This window comes from Peromyscus maniculatus, chromosome 22 (genome assembly GCF_049852395.1).
Source record: "Peromyscus maniculatus bairdii isolate BWxNUB_F1_BW_parent chromosome 22, HU_Pman_BW_mat_3.1, whole genome shotgun sequence".
Taxonomy (NCBI): domain Eukaryota; kingdom Metazoa; phylum Chordata; class Mammalia; order Rodentia; family Cricetidae; genus Peromyscus; species Peromyscus maniculatus.
In genome coordinates, this window is record NC_134873.1 from 38,389,003 (window position 1) to 38,416,547 (window position 27,545).

The following is a 27,545-nucleotide window of genomic DNA, read 5'->3' on the forward strand; positions in this document are numbered from 1 at the left end:
GGAGGATAAAGGGGGACTTAGCATTGGTTTTGGCTATTGATTTTAATGTAGTACTTTCAACATAATTAATATATCCTCTTTCATTAATTTTTGGGGGCTTGGTGGCTTGCTAAATTCCTAGCTCAACAGCACCCTCTTCTGCTCATGTGGGGCAGTGTATGTCCCGCCTAGATTTCTGATGCGAGTGAAGGTGAAGGGTATTGATTTTTAAAATTTCCTCATCCTGTGGCACTGTAAACTCTCCCCAGCTTCTATGGTGTAGAGCCCACACAGTACCTCTGCCTTCCCTCACCTACCATTCTTCCAGAGCAACGCCTTTTAAGATTGATAGCTCACAACCTGTCATAAGGCCATTCCCTATGTCACTTCTCTGAAATACCAGAACTCCTCTCCATCATTGTTACACATGAGTGATGCTTCTCACTCTGATGGTGATTTTATGGCAGCCAGAATTCCAATAGATTAGATGTTTAACGTGTCTGCTCACTGCAAAGGCTGGTGAAGGAGTGTGAAAGGTATGTGTCCCCTCTTTTCCCCCTCACAGGTAATTATAAATTTGAGCAACTTCTGTCATCCCATATGTTGAGAGTGTATTTCTTTTTACAAACATTTATCTTATGGTTTTATATTTTTGAAGGTTATTTGGGAAGATGAAAATTTAAGACATTGCTGTTATTCTCAGCAGAGTATTTTTTTAACTCAATATGTTACTTTTGAAATTTTGTTAGTATTTTAAACTTGCATTAATTGTAAGAAGTTCTCTATTGGGGGTACAGGTCCTAAAAGAGTGTGTATCTAGTATATACGAGCCCCCGTGTCCTATCCCCAGCTCCCAAAAGAAAACAGAAAAAAGAAAGAAAGAAAGATAAAGGTAGATACTTTGCAAAATAACAAATACCAGTAACCAATTTTCATAAAAAATATTCATTGTCAAAAGCAATTATTGATGTCAAATTAAAACAATGACAGACATTCAATTTTTTTTATTGAAAATGGATATTTTTTGCACAGTATATTCTGATCATGGTATTTCCTTTCCTAACTCTTCCTAGATCCTCCCCATGTTCCCCCAACCAAAATCTACACTTTTGACCCTCTCATTACAAACAAAAACCAAAAAAGACAGAAAGAATGTGCAAGCAAACCATGGGCTACGAGAGCATCATGTTAATTAACTCTAACAAAAACCTTTAGTGAGAGTTGATTCTTTTATCCCCTCAGCCCAGCATTCACTGAGCTTTCCCAGTGTTGTTGAGGCCCCCAAGTCTAATGAACACACACTTCCATTCTTTTCTGTTATATGTGCACACAAATGCACAGGTGCAAACATACATGTGTACTCACGCACACAGGCATACCCAGACACACACACACACACACACACACACACACACACACACACACACTGGCATACTCATACACAAAGTGCACAGAGGTACACACATGTATACATTCATGTATACACAATGCATATACACAAGGATTGTGCAAAGGTGTACATACATGCATGCACACACATGAGCATACACATACACAGAGTTACACATGTGCACATGTACGTACATGTGCACACTCTGGGCAATTCACATGCTTTTATACACTGGCTCATGATATTCTGATTCCTTGAAACTGCTCATAGTATTTTCTGTGATTCAGCATATACTGGTTCGTGAACATGCTTAGTACATACAGTCTCTTCTCAAAGCTACAATAGGAGTTAATTAGAAACACAAAAATACAAAATAAGGAAAATAAATCCATTAAACAATTACAAGGTTATGACAAAATTCTTATATGTCTGGAACACTATCAATTTAAGCACATATTATCTCCTTTTTAATTAGGGGATATTTATACTACTCTGAAAATAGAGAAAATAATTTTAATTTTCACATATTGGATATACAGAAAAAAACAGAAACAACTGTGAAAATACTTTAACACATTTTCTTCTGGCTTTATTATTTAAGGAAATGAAGCTTCCTTTATGTTCCCAACACCTCTTCCATTGTACTCCCAGTATTTTCCTAATGGGATGAACGGTGTACTTTGAAGCTGCTGAGTCATCTCATAAGATTCTCAGTGTTTTAACTCTGCATGTGAGAGGAAGTTGACGTAAATAATTATGTATGCAAATACACATACGTAGACATGCACTGCTCTTTGGGGCTTCTGTGTGACATTATACCGAATAGCTTGATGTTTCTTCCATCTGTCTCAAGGCTGTGGATATTTGGCTTTTTCTGACTTTTCATCTTGCAAACCATCCTTTTTGAGAACCTATGGTCATGCCTCCTCATGCACAGATGAGCGCATGCTGTCAGAGGTTAACCCTGAGCTTTATCACTCGTGTGTCCTCCTGTCAGCAGACAGAGATGTGTTGAAGCTGAAAGCTACTTGTTTTTTTTTTTAGCTTTGTTTTTTATTTATTCTTTGTGTCTTTCACATCCATGTATCTCAATCCCATTTATGTACCCATCCCTTTGTATCCATACTTTGCTCTTGCAACCTGCCCCACAAAATAAAATAAAATTTAAGAGAAAAAAATGAAAACAAAGAAAAAAATCTTGTCGTGGAACCTGTAGTGTGACACAGTAAGTCACATAATTTACCCTTTTATCCATGTATCTTTACTTGTATGTGTTCATTGCAGAGAGACCTCTGGTTTCTGCTACACTACCAATACTGGGCCCTCTTTGGGACTCTTCTTGGATATCCTGTTGTTGACCTATGTCATGGAGATCCTGCAGCTTTGGGTCTGTAGGACTGACCCCTTCATGTGCTCCAGCAGATCAAAAACAGGGTGGACTTTGGGGTGTGCTAACTCATAGTTCTGGGTCTGAGTAGTTGCAGGGTTGGTCAGCCTACCAGCTCTCCCCCATCCTCAAGACCATGGTGAGCTCTCTATCATTGTCCTGGCTAGTTTACCCCTTGTAGCAATGGGCAAGTGTGTGTCCAGTTCACCTGCTCTGAAAGCTACTTGTGTTGTGCTTGGTCAGTTTCTCTGTGACAATCTTGACTGGAAATCCTCTGATATTATTGTCTCTCACATGGAACAAGAGTGAACCTTGTCTCCCTTTCAGTTGACAGATCTTAGCTATAAGAACAACCCAAACTGGGTATCCATAAAATGCTGACAATAAGAACAGCTACATGATCCACTCCCCCTCCCCCATAAAAGGGCTATGGAGGAGTTTGGCATCTATCTAGATCTCTTCTTGATGAGTCCAGACCTGTTTTGGATCAGGCCTATACATCCAATGTGAGTGAGCTACATCTTGTTCAGGGTTTCTCTGTCAGACAGATTGTGTTATGTTGCCCTGCTTACCACCCTTTCCATAAAGCTGTCCTTGAGGTCAGGGGTCAGCAGAATTTCCCATAAATGTTCACCTGTAAAGATTTTGGACCCTGTTCATCTTCCCATTTCTGCTATGTTTCCTCAGCTTAGCTTCTGAAAATTAGCTGAGGACACTTGGGAAAGACAAGATGAAATAAGGTCCAAGCATATCCACCACTGGACCTGAACTTGACCTGAATCATATATACAACTAAAGGAATTAAGTTTTCAAATCACACTGTCACACAATGTGAACTAAGAAATTCCCACTTTAAGGAAGTCTTTAACTCAGCCACACCTCTCAGGATCAGAGATCTACAGCACCACAAATCTGGTAATGCCTTTCATCTCCATTATTTTTAAAGCACTGAATAATTTCCTCCAACTTTTGTGTACTTTTTTCCTCTAATTTCTTTAGCAATGCCCTTTGCATGTATGTGTGACTCTTGGGAGCTGAGGTGAGGGAGGCCCCTCCTTCGCATTAGTTTCTTTTCCCTGTTCAGGGGACAGAAGTGCATTGTTCTTGTAGGATTCCCATCCTGGGTGTGTTGACAGCCTTAGCTAGACGTGTCTTTATCCCTGCAGGCCATTCCTGGGCCCTGACAACTGCCCTCCCTCTTGTAAGTTCACAAGTAAACTGATCTCTTCCAGCATCACTTAGCCAGTTCATGCCAGAATGTTAAACCGAGTCATCACTATATCCTATCCTAACCTGAAGCAGCCCCCAACCTGGAAGATCAAGAATATGTGATGGACAGGTCCTGTCTACTGCTACTCTCCACTGTCACTCAACACCTTCACAGGATTTGTGAACAGAAGGCCCCAGTACACATGTCTTTCATTAAAACAAAGACATTATGGGGCTTGAGGAGTGTCCTTTTTTCTGCATTCTAGTAGCGAAATCATGGCCTGTAAGTATGAAACTTAAACTTGATTATTCTTTAAAAGTATGGCAGAGTGATACAAAAAGATAACACCATTACAGCGATGTGGACTTTGGCATTGGACCCAGCTCTGCCATCAAACACCCTGCTAGCCCCAGGCAGGACAAGGCTCCTGTGCACTCCAACTTTCTGCTGTAAAAATACCCCATTACTTCCTGTCCTCTGGCTATGAGTCACAGTTGCAAATGAGCTTAGAATCAGTACCCATTCAGTTATGCAAAGCAATATCCTCCATATTTGACATGACCAGTGAGTGCAAAGGCCATGTTAGAACCTAGGGCAGAGGCACCCAGCAGCTAGCCTAAAGCTTTCAGCAAGCAGTGCAGGCCATCAGGAATTCCCAAGCCCTGTGACAGATCTTGGCACCACTTCATTTGCCTCTGTCCCCAAGCAATGCCACCAGCTCACAGTATAAGTATCTACCATATACACAGCTCCCATGACATACACACAGCTTCAATCCTCAGTCCTGATTCCTTGGTCCACTGAGCTCTTGCTATGGTTTAGATTTACATGTCCTCACACTATAAGGACATAGGACCTTTGAGAGGCACAGTGAGGACTCTGGACATTAGAAAAGTACACTGAGAGATGATATTGGACCCTAGTCTCTTCTTTCTGTTTATGCTCCAGCATGAAGTGAACAACTCCACTTGGCCACATGCTCCTGCCATGATATGCCAGTTCCCCCAGGGTCCTAAAACTATAGACATTATCATAGATTGAACCTCCAAGACTAACTGGTGTCACAGTCATCTTCCTGGAGATCTGTGACCTGCCACCCATCTCCTTTACAATATTCCACAGGCTTTTGCTGAACTCTATACACCACACTCATCCAGTAGATTCTAGACATAGGGATCCTAGTCTCTCGTCTTCCTTAAGTCTGGGCTTGTCTACATCTCAGTGCCTCATTTCTATTTCTACCGGTAATGACTACACTGGTTGTCCTCCATGTCATCCCAATGGAAGGTATCACTTCTTTGAGGCTCTTAAGGATTTTCTGCATCACCCCTGGGACCATCGTCCCTATCCTTCTTCCCCTGACTCCCAAATATTTGTAAAATAATCCAGAGCATCTAAATCACATCTTTTCAACCAACCCACTGTCTTCAGTTTAACTTTACCTCAGAAACAGTCCTTGAGACTCAAAATCTGGATAATGATACCTACTCTCCAGACTCTGCTCCCTTTTCAAGGCCACTAAACCATGGACCTGAAGCTTCTGGCTATCTACAATGATGACTTCTCATGGGGCACCACAATCTGGTCACAGTATCCTTCCTTGTGGCTGTCTGTTTCTTTCTTTTCCAGCCTACCCCTTCAGTATTTCCTCTACACCCCTCAGCCATAGTCGCAGTTTTCACTGTACAGTTCAGGATGTTCATGCACAGCCTCATGCCAACAGATAGCTGACTCTCACATGATCTAGTCCACCTGACATGTGAATTTTCTGGTGCAAGCCTAGTGGGTACTTAGTTTGCTAAGCACAGAGGGAAAGTTATATGCAAGCTCCACCCTGACCTCTCCTGTGTCTCCTTCCAGACCCTAGGTTGCCCCTCTCTAGAATCTCCATGCCCATCCCACTCAACTGTTGCTTCTTCACGAGCCACATAGTGGATAAAGTTGATCTATTTTACATAAAAATTAAAATAAAGAACTTCACTGAGTTTGGAGTCTTTCTGCTGCCAATTTTTACAGATCATTCTGCAGCCAAAGCAAATAGACTCTGCTTAGTTACTGTTATAAGGTCCCTTTCACGGGGCCTTCAGAGTCACAGACAACCAGCTCAGCTTCCATGTATACAGAGCAAATAAAAACTGAAATGTTTAGAACAACAAAATGCAATGGAAGCTAGACACCAGGGCACATGCAGCATATGCATCTGAATGGGTATAAAGAAGGCAGACCCTCTGGTTTGTCACTAAAAGCCACTGTCTGAGCATGGACAAGACACACATGGAAAGCTGTTCTATTCTCCAAGACTTTTCAGAAAAGACAAATTATAATCACAGCAGCCAAAAACAGATCTTTTTCCAGAGTAACCAAGGAAAAAGTCCCAGGGAACCCCCTGATCTGAAGTATCATTACTAGGCCCTATAGAGACCATCACACATGTGGGTTTCCCCTAAGGATCAAAAAGTCCACCTACTTCTACCTAAGCACACAGATACTATGTGGCTTTTCTTAGAGGGAGAAAAGAAGTGCTATTTACTCAGATAGAGAGAGTACACATAAACCAAAGAAAGGATTCTATCCAAGTCCAGAGTGGCGAACTTGAGATTACTTACATGAACATAGACATGCAAGGGCACCATTAAGAATTCCACTGTGTAATGCATGGCAACTACATTACAGAAGAGTCCCACAGCTAAGCTTTTACCAATATAACTCCAGAGATGGAAGAGCCTCCTGAAGATCTACTGTAGGTCACAAGCCTCTTGGGCCTCAAGATTCCCACATTACCCTACTCTCTCTTCACCAAGGAGTTAACAGGCTTGATCTCATGATGGTCTTGTGTAGGTGATTTCAGCTACTTTGACTCAGAATTACAATGATCATACACAACTCAGAAGAAAGAGATAAACAATGGGGCTATAACAGGACAATGGACAGCCATGTGACCACCTAGTAAGTACATAGGCCTGGAGCAGAACACAAGGCAAGACACTGTAATCCAAGACTGGATGGAGATGCAGGACAGACACTATGGCTGATTTTGAGGTTCTGCAGTCCTGGAGGATATAGGAAAAGGTTATTAGAGGAGGAACACTTCATGTTATTGTAAGTTTGGCTGTAGTCCCTAGAGAGACTTACAGCCTTTTGTGGGATCATCTACATTCTCAAGGGGATGAGGTGGACTGGGGTGCTGTTTCAGTCATAGCTCCCCAAATCTACTCTTAGTCTAGTGATTTGGCTCCTCCCATGAATTCTACATGTTAACAACTGACACAGATTTCATTTTATTTATATGTGTGTAGCAAACTGAAAAAACTATGACAGAAAGTGATGGATAGATTATGCAGCCAAGAAAAGGAAGAACAGGAATCAAGAGAGATCCATTCCTCCTGACTGAGGCAGTGAGAATAGGACACTTCGGTGGCTAGTCTTGAGTTCTACAGGTCACAAATACTGCTGGCCATCAGATATCTTGAGCACTACCAGATCTTCCTTTTATTTGTTTCAAGAATGAATCTGTTTGTAAAGTGTCATTTGGTTGATCCACTCAGGTAACACCAATCTTTTGGGTGAGGCTTTTGTTTCAGTGTACTAACAGTGCAGTGATAGTGGTTTTAGGAATTTTTAAAAGCTAGAATTGACAAGTTAACAAGTTAATTCCTCCTAATTTTTTGTAAACAGCAGTTAGTGGTAAAGCATAAGAAGAGTACCTTCTTTCACAAAAACAAGCTGGCATCTCAAGCTTTCAGCACAGAGACCCAAAACCATTATGGGGCAGGGTAGTACTAGCCCCACTCAAGACAGAAGAGGGACTCAGAAACATTCACCTTTGATTTAATTAGCATTTTTCAATATGGTTTTTCAATATAATTTTTCAAATTGGTGCCTCTGTGCATGTGTGTGAATCATGGAGGTGGGATAGATTTATCCAGACATGATGGCACATGCTTGCAATCCAGAAATTATTTGGGAATCTAAAAACCAAGAATCAAGAGTTTAAAGATAGTGAGGTCATGCATTAAACAACAGAAAAAGAAAAAAAAAGGAAAAGTAAATACTTGACATAAGAAGTTGCAAATTTAAAATACTGTGATGACTGAAGAAATATCACATAGAATACCTAATTCATAAAAAGGCTCAGTCCATGGTCTTTGGTGCTGGGTCAAAGTTCTCACTGGGTGGAAGGCTGAGTGGACACCTTCTATTCCAAGCAACCCTTTTCTGCCTCCATAAGCCAAATGATTCCTTTCAAATATGCTAGGAGACTGTCATACAGACATTCACAAAGAAACACAAGAATCTTTGAAAGCTGGAAGATTTTAGCATCTATTCACAGCCACATGCTCACACACCCGAAATACCCACAGCATTACTTGATTAAGGGGGCGTTGCAGAAGCAAAACAATTCCAAACAAAGTCGCTTGACGCAGGAAGTCCCAGTTGGTTCAGCTCCTATTTAGAACCCTGTGACTGAGCTTCTGAGCCAGGATGGAGCCAAGGAGCTGTGCAAGTCAGAGCAGCAGATGTGTCTGTGTGAGCGCCATTCACAGAGCTACCCGTGAGCTGATTGTCCCCCTAATAGCTGTGATATCTCTGTGGAGCCAGCTGGAAAAAAATAGCAAAGAGAAATTTAGAAAAAACTGTGCAGTAGTTACATTTTGAATTCTGGAGGAATTGTGTGACTAGAGATTTTGCTATATCCATTATACAAGTCAAATGCTTGAATGTAAGCAAAGATTTTAAAGGACATTTAAAGACTGCAAACTAAATTACCACTTTATTTTTAATTTTTTAAGTTTCCTAAAGGTTTTCTGGAATCTATTAATATTTCACATATAAAGAGAAGAAATTCAAGTTCTATAAAACCAGCTTTAGAATGAGTTGAGTGGAGCTTCAAGGAAGACACCAAGGCCGGGTGTTAGCTGCATGAATAGCATGTGGACCTGAGTCAGCACAGCCACTTATAAGATTGTCCTCAAGCAGGATGGAAGTAAGAAGCACCCACTTGTCATCCTCCAGGCATGTCAAGTGACATGTCAGGTAACACTTCTCACTCAAATTGGTAATGAGTTATTTCTTGGATTCCACTGCTATACTGTGCTCAGACCCGTGTTAGGTGGGGATAAACCCTGCTTTGAATATGTAATTTAAGTTGTGAACAATGATGCAGACAAACCTTGTGTAGGTACAAGTTTTTCCATGATGTCTTTTGTGCCATTGACTTTGTTTGGCATTTCCCTCTCTAGTACCATAGTATGAAATCAAGTATAGACATGATGTGCCCAGTGCCATAGCTCTTAGAGACTCTTTTCTATACACAGAGAAGACTCTTCTCTATGCTCCATCAAGGAGGAGGAAGTATATAAGACTCCTGCTTGCCACTTGCCCTGCCATGATACTAATCAGTTTTCAGCCATATCTCTGGGCTTTGCAGTGGGGCAGAGGACAAAAGGGCTCCAAGGCTCTCCAATCATATGTCATTGTTCAGCTTCCTACCTTTTTACTTACAGTTCTGGAATGACCCTCTCTAACCACACAAAGGTTCTTTTGCCTGCAGAATAAACATGATTGATCAGGCTGCTCATTATATTGGAAAATCAGAAACCTCAGTCACCAGGTGACTAGAAGCACTCTGTGCTACTCTCCGTGTGTGTGTGTGTGTGTGTGTGTGTGTGTGTGTGTGTGTGTGTGTGTGTGGTGCGGGGTGGTCTATGAGTCTCTGAAGGCCACAGGCTGACTGGCTTGTGCATGTCCAGTATGTATATGCAATCCTGGCAATAAGACATACTTTCTATACTTATAGTGAATTGGTGTGCTTTCCTTAGTGATTAAACCATTATGTGAACTTAAACATTTTCCCTTTTTTTTGTACTCCCCCAACCAAGCCATTGTTTTCCTAATAAGCATTTGGGTGTTTTTTTTTTTTTTTTTTACAAAACAAAAGTGAAATGCCTCTTTTCTTAGAAGGTGCTCATTTTTGTGTTCCTCTGTCATCACAGTGCTCTGGGGAGGCTCTGAATGCAGAGATATAGGAGGAATGATTCCAAATGTGTTCACCCAGCCTCCAACTTTACTTATTATCTCAGACACAGAAATTGTAACTATGAATTTAAAAATACTTCCATATGTTTTGGCAATATTAAGATTGACAAATGTTTAAGGAGAAAAATCCCAAACTCAGGGCAGTTGCATGAAGATGGTTCAGATCTTCAGCATCATGCACGTTTAGAGAATAATGTCTATAGAATCATTTATTGCAAAGCAAAGAAGATCACAACAGATTAAGTATTTATGATATTTCTTTCAGAACCTGGGACTGGTGAGACTGAATGTGTGCCCTTGGAGACATAAGCCACAAAGAAGGGAGGATGCTCCCAGCTTCTGGTCCAGCAAACACAGCTGTCATCATAGACAGCTGAAATTTACAAGAAGAAGATGACAAATTGAATTCAAAACTTTCCGTGGGCATTTCAGGAAACCAAGACTATGTGCAGGTCAACTGCCACCCTAGAAACTGGAAAGATGGATGGGAAAGGGCAGATAGTCAGTGTGCAAAGGAGCAAAAAAGTTTCCAATGCCAGCATGATAGGAACATGGTCAGAGTGGTGGACTAATTGCTAGAGACTGAGACTGGATGAATTAGGAGACAGAAATCCTCTGGGACCAATCAAGAACTCTACCAGGTTCTCTGATGCAGAACGGAGGAAGCAAGGATGGAAGATGGGAGCCCTGAAGACTGTGCAGCTTCCTTGGTCAAGAGCGAGCCTCATCTCTTGGAAAAGGAAAGCCTAACTACTCCTATGCACCTTCCTACATACTCTCAGAGAAAGGAGCAGGGGTACTAGTGAAGGTCATTGACTGGTGGGATCTTTTGTGATTGCATATCAATTTTAGGAAGTTTTTCTATTGTTGTGAGGAATAACAAGGAGATTTTGTTAGGGACTTTGCATAGTATAGATATTTGGCAATATTAATTATTCTAACTCATGAGTTCAAGATATCCTTCTATTTATCTATGCTGCTGATTTCATTTTCCAGCATTTTATAATTTTTAGTACAAAATTATCTTAATTAAATTTATCCTAAATCTATTTTATTTTGTAATTATTGTAAGTAAGCTTTTCTTAAAATTTACTTTCAGTCACTTTGTTATCATTATTATATATAAGTGCTATCATTTGACAAAAGCTTAAGAATTACTAGATCAGGAATTTAAAGCAACTATGATTAGTTTACTAAGGGACCTAATGGGAAAGTGAACAACTTTCAAGAACAGATGGTAATATAAGAAACAAGATGGAAACTCAGAGAGTGAAGTGAGTTAGGCAGGCAGAAGGGATACTAGGGCAAACAGACTACATGTGGGCTCAAGGCTGTAGCAACCACAGAGCCATGTTACAGCAGGACATTGTGTGACTTCTCAAATAGTCAGTGCACGAGACCACTTCAAATAAGCTGGGACACACATGGCTGACTGAGATGAGCTTCATTACAGGGCATCTCCAAATCATCTGCATGAGAAAACTTGTTACTCCATCATGTATCTGACACTGTGTCACATCTGAAAAAAAACCATGCAAAGACAATTAAAAAGAGTGAATTCAATTTCCAGAATATCTTAACCTATTTGTAGAAACTTCCATGACGTAAAAAATGTAGAAACACTAGGTAGAGGTCTTACCATACACTTTCTATCTCCAAGGCCTCCCCAACCTTCAACAACAGCAATTGAAGAGTTGAAAAGAGGAACTACTAAGATTGATGTAACATAAATGAAGATTGTCATGGGTAGCTTGTATGTATATTGCACATGGCTGAGGAAGGACTCATAGACTTTAGGACATTTCCATAGCTTCCAAGCCACAGCTTTAGAAACTCAAAAACAGGATAACAAAAAAACAAAACTCTTCATATACGATTCATAGTCAAGCTTCAGAAAACCAAAGACAAATAGAAAATTTTGAAAGTGTCCTGAGATGGACCTTAACCTACAGAAGGGCAAGGATAATAATTGCATCTAGCTTCTATTGCAAAGACACACAGGTAGAGTGAAACAAGAAAGTATTGAAAAAGTCATAAAGAGCATTGGTCTAGAATTATGTTCCTAGTAAAACTGTCCTTTAAAATTGAAGATGAGAGAGATTTTTCTCAAATGAAAATAGATGAATTTAATGTCTCGAGACCTTCCCAGTGTTGACAGTGCTTCAGAGAGAAACAGAACAGTGTGGTATGAAGCTCATACTATGTAAAGTAACTCTATAAAAGGGAAATTAATGAAGGGGAATTTTATGCAGTGGAACTATTCTGCCTCATACTGTATAGTGGATATACAACATAGTGCATCAGTCAAGACTCAAGGGGATGTGATCTCTAACACAGATAGACTTTGTATAGTAACAGTGTTCATTTTGAGTCATTACCCATTATGATGGTCTTCCAATACAAGGTGCTAATGACAGTGAAGACTGTAAATTGTGAGGCCAGAGAAGCATATGAGAGCACAGCACTGTCTGTGTGATTTTCTGTAAGTATAGAACTGATCTAAAATTAAACCTACTACTCATTCTTTAAAAAACAAATACAATACATAAGGGTAACACAACTATTCCCTAGGATAATTTACATCAGATGATCTTTCTCCTGGAAACTCCAGGACATTATAAATATTCCTGTGTCTTGGAGAGAAACTCTTGCCTTGTATGCTCTATCATGCTGGCCTGCCAGTGCCCACATATTTGCAGACACATGTATATGTGTCCAACAAAGGCTCAAGACCTTGCGAGAATATATTATATAATATGTCAGAGAGATCTTGCTGCAGAACTAAAATGGGACTGTTTTCAAAAAAATTATTATAATATCCACGTGGAAGCACTTCATCTCCATTGAATTGCATTTACAAATCTCTGCTATTCGGGGAGTGGCCAGGGGGTCTGTTGAAACATTTGGTGATTATTAGGCTTTGGGAGCTAAATTATAAATTTGGCTTCATCACTAGTGGAAATGACAGATGGGGCTCAGATACATATGTCCTTGCTACCCACATTGAACTGCTACAGACTTAGCAAAAATCATAAACTTCAAAAATTGCTTTTAGCATAATAAAGACTGATTACATATGCAAAAAAAATTCATCTGCTTCATCTACACCAGGAACCAGGATTATGAAGGAAAAATAATCTCATAAGAAACAGAGAGATCTGGGTTGATACATTTCAGATTGTGAGGTGGAATCCCTGAGAAAAACTGTGGAACTTGGAGCTCACGTCTGTGTGGCTCTCCTTCTATTCTTGGAAAAAGCTCCCTGACTTTTCAGAAGTGTTCTCGTGGGAGTCCTGTCCCAAAGCAGAGACATAGCATGTCATCTCAGAGATTTCACCCATGGAGGACACCTCAGGCTCTAGATCAGGTTCAGAGTTGGGTGGAAGTTGGTGGCAGCGGCTTATGACCTCAGTCCCTCCTTTGTTGTCAAGGCAGCAAGCTCCGTGACTGAAACTCCATGTGTCTGTTTCCTGCATCTGCTTCCTTCTCATCTCTTGAAAACATCCAGAAAACACTACTATGGTACCTAACATGTATGCAGAACTCCGCATACCTGGAAGCACTCACATCCATGTGCTCCATAAATGTACAGATGGACAAGTATAAATTATCTACTGATTCTCTGCCTTTTAGCAGCTATAGAGAAAAGGACTGAAAATGATGTGTAAAACACCTTCTGCTAATAGGAAAAACTATAGGGATGCTTCATATGTTTCTCTTTTTAGTAATATAAAGTATTATTTCAACTGTAATTTTAGTGTTGGACTCCTAAAGAAGCCTACATTTAATCTTATTTGTACTGTGCTTGTAGTGACCTGCTGATTCAGCCTCATTATATACACATATTCAGTAAATACTAACTTCTGATGTGCCAGCTTATCCCTAGAGGTTCTTATTCCTCACTATTGTTGACTATGATAGTAGCACCACTAAATGGAAAGACTTTTCCTAACACTGTCTTATGAACACAAGCTAGTGACAATTTGTGAAGGCAACAGAGCTGACAACATAGAGAAATCACTTGTGTTTGGGGTATCTGCATATGTTCTACCTGCTGCCTGATCTCCTGGGAAGCTAGTGGAACTCAATCTGAGCAGATTTTAGGAACCCCTGTTTTCAAGGTCCCAAACCACCCTCACTTCTGAGCACATGTAGGCCACCTGCCTCTTCTGATGTTCATTACAGATTGGGCCAAAGGTTGCTTCTAGACCTTGATTTTGAAGAACCATGTGGCTTTGCAGCTAGTTGCAGGGGAATTCTTGGAGCAGCTCTTTAATATGATGGGGTCGTTATTACCATCCAATCATATTAGGTCCAGGTCATCTCAGCTGCTCCAGAGGAATGGAAAATTGGAGCATTCTGGAGAGAGTCAAGACCTTGAAACTGTATCCTTATTCTAATCATGCTGGAAATTTTCTAGTTTTTCTACAGTGCAGTGTGTGGAATGTGGATAAGTGGTCATTCCTTAGAGCAAAATTGACTCAGACTAGCCATTTTAATACTTTTAATTTTATTATTATTATTTTAGCATTATCACATTTATCTTATAAAAATGAAAATAGAAAGATGAGAATGGTGCACATCAACAGAAGATGTAATGAACACAGAAAGAAATGCATATACCAAAAGGAGGACAAAATAAATAGGTGTTAGGGTCATCTTCCCAGCCCAAATCAGGAAAGAATGAGAAAGTTGTCCTGATCTTTGTGTCACTCAAACAGAACAGAATACAACTTCTCTCTCCAATGTCTATGCTATGCTCGTGTTAGTGGCTTGTCTCATTTATTTTGCTATTGCTGGCGGCGGCGGGGGTACTAAAGATACATTCATTTTCCAAGTGTTTGTTGGGCACTAGCCATAGGTAAGGAGAATCCCAGTGCTGGTCTGCACCTTCACAAGGAAGCTACATTGGGCTAGAACTGAGAGGGATGCTGAGCCACACTAACTGTGCCTCATAATAGCAAGAAAGCGCATGCACTTTTCTAGTCAATTCTCCTGCTTTAGTTTTGGCAGGCAACAGGACAACTTTCGTCCTCTGTAATACAAAAATCACAAAAGTTTAATTTCAAGACTTTCTTTGGAGTTATTGATTGTGGCTGTGCTATAGAAATTGTGGGAAAAGCACTAAGCTGTCTGCAGAAGGCCACACAAAGAAGCCCCAGCCTATGGGCTGTATTGATGGCTCCACAAGGGACAATACTACATTAAAGAAAGAACACATAATGTGTCAACACAACTACCAGGAGTTTAGAAATTGCCTCCATGAGATGATTTTTTTTCTTTCAAGCTGACTGTGCAGCAGGTCCACTGTGGAAGGAATGTGGCCTGTTGGAGGGCATGGATAACGATATCGTTCAAGCTCCACATTTAATTTAATTACCTGTGTGTTTAGGGGACACCCTTGTGCAAAGGTCTGCACTAGGAGGAATACAAACACAAAGTAGTAGTGTGAACAAGCTCTAGGGGCCTCATAACCTTTCCAGGAAGTTAGGTTATAGGGCATAATTACAACAGGGGTGCACACTCTGACCTCAGTGGGGCACCTCATGTCCTGACACTTTCAATTAGAGAGATCTGGCTTTCACTCAGTGACACTCAGGATCACTTTGTGGAAAATATAGCATTTTGAGCCAAAAAAAATTGGAAATTGGTGAAAAAGTGATAAAACTAGAACCCCAGGTTAATATAAACAGAACAATAACAGCAAAAGTTACAACTTGATTGCAGCAATATTCCAAATATATTTTATTGGCTCATTATATGATATCTATGAGGAGGAAGTTCCTACAAACATTTAATGGAAGAAACCAGTGGAGGAGGCTCAGATTTTCTCACAGACGTTTATTTATTGTGTAGTACTATACAAGCCTAGATCTTTTGCAAGGGGAATGACTTTTTTTTTTTTTGCTTCTTTTTCTATATGTGACAATGTCTTTTGAAATCAAGGATAAAAACAGCATTTTCCAATAAAGAAAATATTTCTGAAAGTCTCATGAGATGCATGTATGTAGAATAATCAGAAATGGGGATAATGAAATCTGTAAGAAAAATGTAACCCACATATCTTGGTTACTTTCCTTTGTAGCCGTGACAAGATATTTGATAAGAAGCAACTTGAGAAGGGGAGGATTACTTTTGCTCATAGTGTGAGGGTACAGTCCATCATGCTGGGGAAGTCATGACACCTACAGCAAAATATACCAGTTCACAGTACATCCCCAGTCAGTCATTACAAAGAAATGAATGCTCATGCTAAGCTACCTTTATTCTTTTTTTAATTATTATTTTATTTTACAATACTATTCAGTTCTACATAACAGCCACAGATTCCCTTGTTCTCCCCCTTCCTGCCCCCTCCCCTTCCTCCCAGCCAACCCCCCATTCCCACATCTTCCAGAGCAAGGCCTCCCCCAAGGACTGAAATCGACCTGATAGACTCAGTTCAGGCAGGTCCAGTCCCCTCCTGCCAGATTGAGCCAGGCGTCCCTGAATAAGTCCCAGGTTTCAAATAGCTAACTCATGCAATAAGCCCAGGATCTGGTACCACTGCCTAGATGCCTCCCAAACAGATCAAGTCTGGTGATGAGATGGCCAAACACCCTAATAGTTGTGCCAGAAACCCCATCCAAGGACTGAGGAATCTGGATGCAGACATCCACGGCTAGGCCCCGGGTGGAGCACTGGGAGTCTAATTATCGAGAAAGAGGAGGGTTTATATGAGTGAGAATTGTTGAAACCAAGGTTGGATAAAGCACAGGGACAAATAGCCAAACGAATGGAAACACATGAACTATGAACCAAAGGCTGAGGGGCCCCCAACTGGATCAGGCCCTCTGAATAGGTGAGACAGTTGATTGGCTTGACCTTTATCCTTTTTTTATGCAGTCTGGGACCATAGCCAATGGGCTTATGCTGCCTGTATTTAGGGTGGGTCTACTCACATCAATTAACCTAATCTAGAAACCCCTAAGAAACCTGTCCAAAGAAATTTGGCTTAAAGGTGATTCTAGATTCTGTCAAGTTGACAATCAATGTAAACCATAACATCAAGTTTCATAGCCACGAAGACAGATTGGCATTGGCACTAGCCAATATATATATATATATATTCACAGAAGCCCATGAACTACTGAGGCAGAAGCTTGTGCTGATGGGACAAGGGTTACTGGGAACAGGTCAGGGGCTGCTAGAGATGGGGCAGGAATGTTGGGATGGGTCAAGTACTGTTGGGGACAAGGATGCTGGAATGGAGCAGGAATTTTCGGGTCTAGCCAATGCCTCAACCTGTGCATCTTGTATCTGGAACCCTGACGAGAGGCAGCAGGGAATGAAGAAATGACAAATACACACATACAGAAAAGCTGGGGTGAAGTGAGGTGCATGCACAAGGAGAGGGGTTTAGCTAGTCTCATCAGGAGGTGTGTGTAGGCAAGAAATCTCAAGCTTCAAATTATCAGGGAGGAAGCTGCAGTTGCTAGTTTGCATACACACTGGTCACTCCTTCTCATTCCGACCTCCAAAGAAAGATTTGCTGTCTCTCTGAGCTTCACTAAGGGTAAGGCTTTGCCACTTCCATGGGGCTGAGGCAAAAGAGCCTTTGATATAGTGATGCCCATGTCAATAATACATGTTCACTCACCCAGGACTTCTTCATTTCCTTCAAGACAAGGGCTTCTGGGGTGGGACAGAGGCCACTGGGGATGTGGCAGAGGCTGCTAGAGAGAGATTCATAAGTCTTTAGCTCCCATCTTCTATCTATTTCCTAGAAGAATCAAGTAAATTATTTTGATCAACATGTTGTGGAACGTCTCAGTGAATGTGTGATTTAATTTGCTTGATGGATTGATAACTGCAGATTCCATATACAGAAAATAGAGCACTGGCCTTTCAGCAAACCCTGGCATTTCATCAAATATACCAATGCATCTTCAAAAGCCAATTAATTATGTGTTCTCAGACAATAAAGAAAATGAAAGGAGGGAGAGAGGAATGAATAAAGGAAAAAGGGAAAGAAAGAAAGAAAGGGAAGGAAGTAGAAAAGAAGCAGGAAGGAAGGAAGAGCAAGTGATTTGAGCATAATGATGCTTGATTTGTGTCAGGTACTAGTCAGTACCTGACAGTAGATAAAGCTTTACAGTATGTAAAGCTATGGAATGGTAGGTAAAAGCAAGGTATGTGAATAATATGGAGAAAACAAGTCTGTCTCCTCAATTCAGATATATAAAATAAACACTCTGAGTTTCCACGACATTGCTGGTCCACTATACTGTGATGCCCACATAATCCCAGCTTTTCTGTATGTATGTCTAAGTGTCTGTCCTTTCTTCATTCACTCATTGACCTAATGTCGTCAACCCTACTAAAGCCATGATGTAAGTCTCGGCAACTCTGCAAGATGGCCGGGTGGCAGACCCAGCATTTATGGAACTATAGTGCCATTCTTATGAGCATGTTAGTAACCAAGTCTGCTATAAATAAACAAGGACTGGCTTCCACATGCTGCTGGAAGGAGACTCACGTGAGCTGACATGAGCACATGAGCTGCACCATATGAGGGCAGCAATGTGCTTGAGATGTAACAAAGACAACCCATGTGTGTGGCAGGGAGAAATTATTTTTTCTTTTCTGGTGAATAAACTACTGGAAAATACAACCTCCCACTTTGGGAGAGCTTCTTCTCGGGACAATTTTCAGCTCTGTGAGTCATATCAGGCATAGAGGTGGGATCCCTGCCACTTCTGATGTTCCTCTGCTTTCAAGATGCCTGAGAGGCACAATTAGAGTTATCAGTCATGAGACACTGAGATGTCAAGGAAAGGACTAGGAAAGGGATAGTGTTTATAGAGGAAGTTCAGACTTAATCTAGTTGCATGATAATAAATGCAGATTCACAGAACTGTCTCTCCAACACTCATCTTTTCCTTGGTCCTTGTAATTGTTACTTAGTTGTCTGCTTTGGGTAACTGTTCTGCTTGTCTCAAAGAATGACAAGGAGCCTGTTACCAGTTCCCAAGGTATGCCACCTCCTCGCATCAGACCACGTGGCTCGGCCTCATATTTCTGCAGTCTGTCTTTCTGAAGAGTGGCCCTACAAGACATGTGTCATTGCAAATAACAGAAAAACTGTTTTTGTTAAACAAAATAAAAATTTTTACAAAAGAGTCCTATTGGTAGTTTGATTATTGAAAGAAAAACAAAAGCATGTTTCTTCCTATGTATTTTCCCCCTTTTTGATCTGGATATTACTACAGATATTCAAATAGCTGTTTTTAACTTTTGCTATTTTTTTTCATCTCATTGAAAATATAACTGACTGGCTTTTCTATGGTGTTGGAACACTGTCTGGCATAATGAACTAGGTCATTTTAGCTGTGGGCAAAGACTAACCAGTGACATGTAGGGGTTCCTGCTCCATTCTGGGCATGGATAATCCAGAAGGAGGACAGACTGTGGATCCAGAATCAGTAGAGAGGCCTGCTTTCCTCCAGCCAGTGACCTTAAGCAATTGTTTGATCTCTGTGTACCTCTAAGTCTCCAACTGGAAGAAGAATTGGCAAAACTGACAGGATTGAGGGTCAAGAAGGAGAATGAACAGCATTTATAAAGATTGTGTGGAATAATGGCTCTTGACACATAGCCAAAAGTTAAGATCTACCCAAATGTAAACTGTTTTTAATATAATTTTAATTTTATTACTGGGATATATACATAAAGTCATAAGCATCTGATAAGTAAAGGAGCCTGAGTTGATCTCAAGGCATTCACGACCAGGGACAATAATTACTCAAGAGACAGCTGAGCCTGTGGCCCAGTAGAGAATGAAAATTACCTGCAAACTGGCCACACCACAGGAACAAACGTAAGCTGTGAGAGGCAACCATGCAGAAAAGCACAGAGTGTTTGCTACTTAGATGAACAAGAGCACATTCTGTGGGCCACCTGGCATTGAAGAGTACCTTATCTTGGTGTCCCTAGCATCATGTAAGAACCAAGTGGACAGTTCTCAACTGTAGCAGAGGTGAAAAAATTAATAATAATAATAATAATAATAATAACAATAATAATATCCTGAGGAAAGGATGTGTAAAAGGCAGTTGGTGAGGTGTTCACTGTACAAGTCTGACAACCTAAATTTGGATTCCTGAACCCACATAAAAAGTGTAAAAAGCTAGGAATGGTAGCACATGATCTCTATTTCCTGTGTCATGGAAGAAGGGAAACAGGCAGAAGTATTATTAGAAGTTCATAGGTCAGTTAGCCTACGGTATGCAGTGGTGAATAATCAACGCCCCTTCTTCAAACAAGGTAGACAGTGAGGACTAACACCCAAAGTTGGTTCTCTTGTCCTGAGCCATGTTATACACAAACCCATACTCACACACACCAACCCACAGACACAGACAGACACACACATATACAAACATCATACATATAGAGACAGCCCCCCCTCCCCTTCTATTTCTCCTCTCTCAACATCCCAGGGCAAAAGCATGTAGGGGAGCAGAAAACTATCTGATTTTTAAGTGATTTCATTTACAGCATCTTTAGCTAAAGGACAAGCTTGGGTATCTTACCGACCCTGCTCATTCTTCCCCAAAGCCTGCCCCATGTCCAGTATCCGTCCCACCAAGTTCTTTTACTAGCAGTTCTCAGGGAATTCTTCTCTGGATCATTTTCAGTTGGCTCAGGACAATTCCACTCCCCATCACAAGTCACACTTCATCATTTACTATTTCCTGTATGAACTGTACATATATAGGCTTAAATGCTGACTGTACCTAAGAAAGTTACCCATGTATACTGTTTGTTTTTTCAAATTTTTGTTGCCTTTTATTTATTTATTTTGTGTGTGCAAGGGCATACACATATACTGTGTGTGTGTGTGTGTGTGTGTGTGTGTGTGTGTGTGTGTGTGCCTGTGACGTGGCATGCTTGTGGAAATCAGAGGACAGTTTGTGAGTGTTGGTTCTCTTCCTCCACCGTGTGGGTCCCAGGGCTTGAACTCAGATCATTAGCCTTGGTGGTAAACACCTTTACCCACTGAGTCACCTCTCTAGCATTCTGAACTTTTTAAAATGACTTTAAAAAATGACTACCTTTGTAGGTAGTGCAAGGGCATATTGTCCATACACATACATGTATGTGTGAGCAGTCGTAAGTACACATGAACCTGTACCACATGCATGTTCATATGTAGCTGTATATATACACATGCACGTATACACACAGATATGCACACACACATATGTATGCACACACAGCCTTACATATCTATGTATGGATATGTGTGTGTATATGCACACACAAGTATACAGACTTATATGTGCATATGTGTCCACACCACATGTATACATAAACCTTAGTAAACATCAGACCCATTTCCCTTCGCTGTTTATAAGAACATAATAAGTAAAAATAATATAATGAACTCATTCGATCCAGCAGCATAATCTGGGGCCTAACTTGAATATCTGCTGATGTTCTTTCCACCTTGTACAGACATACTTGGGCCCCAGAATCTGCTGAAGGAAGGAAATTTGTCTTGAGGCCCTTCTGGATCAGGTCCCACTTTCTAGAGTCTTTAGAACTGCACTGCTAGAGGATGGCAGAGGCTGGGTAAACAGAGCCCTCATAGTTCGGTTGTAGAGCTGAGCAGTCTCAGGACCCAAGTCCTCAGGCATCAGACCACGTTATATGAGGGTTTATATCACAGAGTTACTTATGCAAACATGCAGATTGGCTTTGTTTTTAGATGAATGGTGGGCCAGCCTCACTGGGCAAGATGTGTTAGCCTTTCTGGACAGGAATGGGTCACTGCAAACAGACCTTGTGCTGACCTGAATAGTGAAAGTCACTACCCTAGACTGGTTTTTACATATGAGACTCTGTTAAACAGGTCCTGATCACATACTCTGCTCACAGATCAGCTTTCCCAGGGATGCACCCAGAAGTTCTGGGCATTTGGCACCCAGATGTTGGATACTTTTTTATTTACAAGTATGTGGGGGAAGCAGATGGAAATCTCTCTAAGGAAAATGTCCAACCTTATTAAAGAAAAACCTGAACAGCTTTTTGCAAGTTCACCGTTTAAACAGATTTTTAAAGCAGCCATATTCCCACAGGAGGTAGCTGAACTAACACTGGTCCCCTAGGTACCATGCAGTTGAATCTGAGGGTATAAGCCACACTATTCCCTCACCATGTCAAGTCCTCACTGAGATATGCTCTAAACATCCTGAGTAATGTTATGGTCTTGGATTTAAACTTTAATTGCCAAATATTTTCTTAGTTTGTATTTTCATCCAAGCTACCAAGAACCACTTTCAGAAACACTTACGTGTAGAACACCAGTGTAGGTGGGAAGGAGACTCAGTTCCATGAGGAGACAGATGGATCTCCAGGAAGGAAAGTGGGCTGATTACAGGAAGAACGTTACATGGATAATGTCCAACCCTGTGGAGGCAGATTTGGACCTTAGTGGTTGGGCCTTAGTGACCTACTGATGCTATACTGTCCTCATCAATATTTACAGGGAAGAGGGGGCATGCCATGAAGACTGACTGTTGTCCTGTCACTCTCTTATATATAGACTTTCCTTATAAAAATGGTCTCTTCACTATCACTCTCACTATTACCATCTGTAAGTTAACTTACAGAATTCTTTAAAATGTAAAATTACTGATATTTTTGTTTGTTTCATGAAAGCATGCTATCCTTCTTTCCTCCTTGTCCTGTCTCCAAAGCTAACTAGAGGCCAGTTCTCCTTCTGATCCAGTCCTGAATCCAACCTACTCACTGGAGGAATAGAATCACTATTTTAAAAAATCTTCTAAGAGCTGGGTCAGCTGAGGTGGGTTGGGGGAAGTCTAGTCCCCTAAATGGGCATCTAGGAAGGACACCAGCAAAGAATGTGGCGAGCAAGGTCACAAGGTCATCTGGAGACTTTAGGATAACCTATAGCAGTGACCAAAAATCAGGAGGGCTGCAAAGCACAATGAGCAGTTCGGAGAAGGTTACCAAGATGAGGAAACTGTACTACAGAGTGCAGGCAGCAACTTAAAAATGCTGGGTCAATGCTGAAACCCAAGTAGCCTTTCTGTTAGGGTTCAAAATGTGAATTCAGAGTTGCAGAGAGACAAACTATGGATCTTACCTGGGCTCTTCTGGGAGGAGTTATGGAGAGCTTGGCCCAAACAAGTCACATGAACAGTGAATGAGGATGAAGACAAGGGCGGCCTGAAGTTAGCCTCTGCCATCCTGATACTGTGAAATGTGAGGGGGTGAGGACAATCAGGCTAGGGAAATGAGAGAACCAACGAGTGAAAGACTGGTCTTGGAAAAGGACTATGTGGCTCAGGGGTGACGCTGTTGATGTGGGCTAGCACCAGTTCCTGGACCCACTGTACTCAGTGTTCTGGGGCTATCCACAAGACTGACAATGGTTTTGGAGAGTGCTGCAATTGCTGATTGGAGATTGCCTCTTCTTGGATAGTTCTTGCTTTAAGGAAGAGCAAGGATAAAGCTTCGTGGTCAGTACCAGCTTGATTTCTCCATGTTCTATGGCTCAAGTATGTGCTATCAGTACTGGAAGGTGCTATACACACTACCATCAATGCTACCCAGATATGAACCCTCCAAGCTCCAATAAAGGAAAGTGTTGGCAAGACATGTTGCAATAGTAGCAGAAATTTCATAGGAATAACCAATCATTTTTTAATTGGATTTAAAGCATACTCCACAATATAAAACCCATGCTTGTTACTTATTAAAACCCCAAACTTGTATTTAGACAGGCCATAGCCCTTAGGGGAGAATCTACTACGATTGTGCTGCTAAATGGACATAGTATTACACTGATTCCTAATGACTTATTGTTATGCCTATGGACAGATTCATCTCTCAACACTTATCTGAGAAGCTTCTATTTCCAGTAGGTGGTGATTAACACAGAGACCCACAACTAGCCAAAGTGCATAGAACAAGAAACTATAGAATGCCCATCTCTAAAGGGAAGAGATAAATATATACACCCCTATGAGGTTAAGAGTTAATTGTAGAAGAGGCAGTGAGAGTGTAAAAGCCAGAGCTGATGGATGACTACAGGGAAACATCTGGACACAGCATAGAAGTTACATATATGAACTCACAGAAGTTGCCACACCATCACAAAATCTGTGGAAGTCCAAGTCCCAGCATGGAGAGGGGAGTTGGGTATACAGTCCCACCCACAGCCATGATACAAATGGCAATTTTTAGCTGCTGGGAAAGGGAAAGATAATTTTCTATAATATTGTATCCCCTGATAAATTGGTCACTCTCCAATATAACAACATACATCCAAGACTATTTGGTCAGGGGAAAAAAAGGTCTTGAAGGCTTTTAAAAGGGAGAAAAGCTGGTAAAAATAAAAAGAGGTGTCTGAGCAAGCTGGGAGAAGCAAGCCAGTAAGCATTGCTCCTCCATAATCTCAGGTTCAGTTCCTGCTTCCAGGTTCTTGCCTTGAGAGCCCCTGCACTGTCTTCTTTAGATGATGGGATGCAACTTATAGGTTAAGATAAACCCTTTCCTCCCCAAATTGGTTTTTCATCATAGTGTTTATCACAGCAACAGAATGAAAGCTGGGATAGCCAGCCTCCCTAAGTCACTTAGAATTTCTACTCCTAAACCAAGTGGTCCAGCTCACTGTCTCTTCTCTCTGTTTGTCAGGAACAAACACAAAGCTGAGATCATATTCTACCCAAAATAGTTTGGCCAGGCGTAGCCCATGACAGATGGTGCCAGGGTCCCAGAACACAACCCAGAGGCAACCCAGGCCAAGGTGTCATTAGGTAGAAAAGGAGACCAGTGCCAGAAGCAGTACATGTATGTTTCTCAGTTTCTCCTGTTTTCTTTATTGTTTTGCCTTCCTCCATTGCTTCCTATTATGGTCTATTACTCTACACCCCTCCAAAACACATATAGTGAGGTGGCTCCCAACAATGGATGCTGAGTCTGGACGGACAAGTCCGCACTGTCCTGTTACAGTCTCCCCAGTAAGCACTTAGACCCTGCTTTTCCTATACAGGAACCCTCAAAAATGCATTTTCAACCAATTTTTAAGTTTTCTGCCTTTCTTTTTTATCTAAAGTGCAATCATTGCCATGGTATAGGAACTTCTTGAGTCCCAGAAGTGAAGTAGCTGCACTTTTAAACTCCACCAAGACAAAACTTGGCCTATGCTAAGGGAGGAGAGCAACTGGAGAAGGAATCCGCCAAGGCAGTCAGGGAGGGATGCTGACAAATGCAGCCACAAGCTGAAGGATAGGTAGTAAAGAACACTACTGTCTACTACCAGCTCAGAGCTCTCTCTAGCACCCCACTTCCTATAGCATCCACAGCTCACAGGTTATCACTGTTCCTATCACTGCAACCACCACCAGCAGCATCATGTCGTAGCATCATGTGTACAATTACCTTTGTATTTTTCCTAAAAACCCTCTGGGTTAGATCTCATTTCTGTTTGACTCTGCTATTAGCAAATGTTTGTTTAAAATTCTCTGTGATAGAAATGGGAGAAACGAAGTGAGCTATCGTTGGAATATGGCGTGACTCAGCTTAGCTGTGAGGCAAACATGTTAGCAGATATATGATAAGACAGACTTACGGAGAGCTCTGAAGCAGAACATAGGTCTAACACAACCCAGGCAGGGGACAAAACTCCCGAGAAGAGCTCTGGGTATGCAAATACAGAGGAAAGACAGCACTGAGCAGACAGCACAGCACTGCTTGTGCTGGATAGTTTTTTGTTTTTATGTCAAATTGACACAAGCTAAAAGCATCTGAGAGGAGGGAACTTCAATTAAGAAAATGTCTGCATAAGATCAAGCTGTAGGCAAGGCTGTAGGGCATTTTCTTAATTAATGATTGATGGGGAAGTGCCATCCCTGGTCTAGCGATCCTGAGTTCTGTAAGAATGCAGGCTGAGCAAGACATGAGGAGCAAGCTAGTAAGCAGCACCCCTTCATAGTTTCTGCATCAGTTTCTGTCTCCAGGTTCTAGCCCTGTTTAAGTTCCTGTTCTGATTTCTTCTAATGATAAGCAGTGATGTGAAAATGTTTTGGTCACGGTGTTACATCACAGCAATAGTAACCCTAACTAAGACACTGCTAACACCCAGGTATGGAGTAAGAGCCCACAAAGGAATTACATATGGTCAAGTTCAAGATCGTGAATTCATGATGAGGCAGGTAGTTTGGGTGGGGAGATAGACTGGTTAGGGAAGGGAAGGGCTATGTAAAAGGATGAAATTGCCTACAGAGAAACAGCTGCTCATGTGGGTTTTCAGCTGATGCTTGAAAGCCCCTTTTTACATACCAACAAAATTGGTAAGAGCAGAAAGAGATTCTTTAGAGGAGGGAGTCCAAATCTTCAGCAAGCCTGAGGCAGGGTAAGACCTACCCCTGAGCAGTCATAGGACACAGCTAGAAATAATATCTCTAAGACATGTTGAACATGGGGCATAAGAACTCAACAAAAAGAACCAGCAGAGAGCTTTGTGGCTCCAAAGTTGGGAGAGTGACAGGGATACACAGATGTGACAAAATAGGTTGAGGAACATGTGAGGCCCTCATTACCAGGATACCTGTTCCCCTGTCATCCAAATATGGTCTATGAGCCCAGAAGGAGGCTCCCGGTAGAACAAGGCCAGCATGCCTCCCAAGATGACCATGCCTGAAGCCAACCTATGTGAAGAAGGAGACCAAGAGCTATGTGAGAGTTGGTGAGATAAGGAAAACCACAAAGATCCAGCTATTCTGAAATCAAAAGGGGTGGGCTTATCGAGGTAAAATCAGACAGATGGAGGGACAATAGTAGCAGAAGATAATTTTAATGAAAGAGATAGCATGAGCAGAGATGGAGGACAAGAAAACTCAGGTAGTATTGGGGATGTAACAAGAAATTTAGTGTGACTGCATTAAAGCTCTACACAGTGTTATAAAGTAAAACACAAAACAGAGAACAATGGTGAGTCTTGAACAGAATACTATGCAAATGATGGAAATCAGTTACAAATAATGCAGGAAGTTTATATATGGTAGGGAGACAGGGTGGGTAGAGAACAGGCATGCAGACACCTTTAAGTGCTCACTCTTCCATAGCCAAGGGCTCCTGCTCAGAAATTAGTGCACACCAGTGACAGAGCCATGAGAGAGCACTGTGGGGGAGCTATGCAGAGTTTCTGTGTGGAAACCAGGGAAGTGACCTACAACTCTAGAGGGTGGACCCAGATGGAGTGAAAACACCTCTTAGAAAAAAATGTGTCAATTGTCAGATTCTCAGTTAAATTTGAAATTTTGAGCAACAAATGATTTCTTAGTATAATTTTCCCCCATGCAATATTTTGCCATAGTTAAACAAAAAATTACTTGCTAGATATGTGAATTTAAATGTTAACTGTTTTGTATTTTTATTTGCAAAATCTGGCAACTCTACTTAAAGCAAAATCTAACAGCAGAAGTAAAATAAAAAATCAGCAAAAATCATTTGAAAATGAAGGTGAGTAG